Genomic DNA, 2,941 nt, shown 5'->3' on the forward strand with positions numbered 1-2,941 from the left:
TAAGTATACAATATATCAGAGAATCAAGAAATGTTCAGTTTACTCTCAATGTCCCTCTGAGTATGTTTCCCCTGTATGATCAAATGCGTCTATTACTTAGAGACATCTTGATAAAACAAATGAAGGGTGAAAATAATGAAATTGAGATTAATTAGGTAAAACAACTGAAGAACGAAAAGAATAAGATTGAAAATATTATCATAATCAACTGAAAGTTGACGTGTTGGTTGAGTCACAAGCAAAATCTGCAGCGTCACTTCACATTCTAAACAATTCTCAGCTGGATCGATCGCCTGAACAATGAGTTTGATAAATAGAGGGAACCCAGTGGTAGCCAGAGTTATGTACGTAAAAGGTCCAAATAGTGAACGAGTTTACCATCTGGGTGTTGAGGTTCCTACAAGCTGGAAAAAGTCGTCTGGCCTTATACGAAGACACTTTGGGATCGGCTCAAATAGTTACAATGAGTTACCAAGTCAACGCCTATCGACTGGAAACCTATCAGTCCACAATGAAGTCGGATGCAAAAGAAAAATAATAATAATATGCATGTATAAATATATACACAAATAAGTAACATAACGAAAACAAAATGTAAAGATGGTAATGTATTTATCCAAGTGAACTCTGAATTGTATTACATTTAATTGCCTCGGCTGGAAGTAATAATTCACTAACGACGAAGCTGGCTTCTTTTTACCTACCGTCTTCAGACCATTATTTCTGTTATGGTGGGCGTTTAGTGTAATAGTATAAACATATTTCTTTTTTTTTTCAAGAGGGAAGAGGTTCAAACGTTTCAATTTGTTTTCGTATGTTTTGTTTCTTAAATTTGATATAAGGTTTGTGGTTCAATTCAGGGATCATACAGAAACAGCATATTCCAAATGTGGGTGAACCAAAGTCGATCTCATTAAGATAAGCATCTTTTTATCAAAATCAATATTATCTAGACTTTGTAATAGATGGTAATCAAGTACCTAGAGTTAATGGATAAACCGAACAACGAAGATTAGTGTAAAAGCGTTTGAAATTAAGATAGTATGTGCGATTCTAGACCATGGAAATGTCACAATGATGTATTACTTACAAGTTATTATCAGCATGAGAAATTATGACCATCAGTTTAGGTTAGGTAGAAGTTGTCAATTTTGGTAATGTCGTTATCTACCTCTGATTAAAATACTCACAGGCTTATATACTTAAAGACTTCCTTCTCTGAAAGAAATATTTCAGTTCTCCTCGACAGAAATACTCGAGTTAAGAGTGGAAGAGGATGTTGCCATTTGGAAGTCAGTTATTTTCGTAAACTTGCTTTGTTGCTCTTGTGTCGATTTCTAGGGCCCCGCGCCACTGACGACAGTGCTCTGCAGGACCAACTTCATTATTTTTCTTTTTAAGTATTTGTAGCTGTCTCTAATACTCCTTCCGTTAGATCTTTTAGGAAGCCGTAGCAGTATCATCTTCTCGTCGCTCAGCTTCTGGTCAAATACAACTTTAGTGACACTTTATTCAATATAAATGGAGCATCTTGTATATCTATAGGGTCCCCAATATTCCAATTGCTAGTTTTCTTTTAACATAATTCAAAGAAAACGTTTTATTTACAGTAGACCATTCTATTTATGTGGTTGGTTCTCAACCTTTTTCACTTTATTTCCCCCTTGATCAATTCTCAACATTCGTGTGCCCCAACTTTATATTTCCCCCAAATCCCACCCCGCCAAAAAAGTTAAGATATAAAACTATAATAATAAAATGCCGATTAAGAGAAACTTGAGTCATTACAAAGTAGGCAATCATGATTATCTTTTACCAGGACAGTGATGTATTTTTTTTAATTCAGATTCCTCACATTATACAGAAATGTATAATTTGTAACAACAGGCTATTCCCCTCCCCCCCTAAATTCTTGTCATGGTTTCCTTGAGGGCCACTGATGTATGTATATGATTTTGTAACTCATAATACACCCGAAAGTATAGAAATTACCAATATACAAATAAAGACCACTTAAAATCACTATTTTTGTAATAAAATCTGACTTACTCAAGAAATAAATGTAGACCCCCTGGACTTCAAACCACAATGAAATTACGTCGAGTTCTGCTAGACATCTGAAAATGCAGAATTCAGGTAAACTCCAGTTTAACAACAACATGATGGGACAGTCTATATGGTATATCAAAACTTACAAATTCAAGTTTACGTATAAACAACCTATCTAGCTTGAACATTTGTGAAGATAGAATCTGAATGTATACCACATGTAGGAAAACACTCCACTGGGGATCTGTACCTATATGTAACAATAATGTAGTTGGATCACAGTACAAATTAACACTATATGACAAAAACATCCAATATCCTATTTCGTCTATGTATTTGCTACGTTTATCAAAGCTTGGGGCAAATGGAACAACATCGACGGTTTTGGCCTTTACAGTTTTTCATCAAACATCCTTCCTAGAATAGATTAAATTTTTCATTTTGAGCATTCTCTACTTGTATATAGAATACGTACTCGTAAATCTGTAATATATTTAGAAAATAAACAACGTGGACGATATTTAGACATTCTTTCGAATAAAAATCTCGACAATATTATTGCACATATTTAGTTCGTCGAAGGGTCACTACTATATCTCACGGAACACGAAACAATAACATTCACACGGAACGGGATCTCGGTACACGGAATGATATTCAAATGTTATATCTTTTTTATTTCAATTCCACATGAAATTCATATCAACTAAGCCATCTCGTTATTGTCCATGTGAGGTATACTTAATTGTAATTTATGTAGAGATGCACCATCAAAACACATTATAAAATCACGTTTTTGTCAAGATTATGGCTCATTTTGTACTATTTGCTATGGATATCATCTCGATAAGCATTATTATTCCATTTTTCACTATACATACACGGAAGGGAA

The sequence above is a fragment of the Oratosquilla oratoria genome, chromosome 11 (genome assembly GCF_046742065.1).
Source record: "Oratosquilla oratoria isolate Oo_2021 chromosome 11, ASM4674206v1, whole genome shotgun sequence".
NCBI classification, from domain to species: Eukaryota; Metazoa; Arthropoda; class Malacostraca; order Stomatopoda; family Squillidae; genus Oratosquilla; species Oratosquilla oratoria.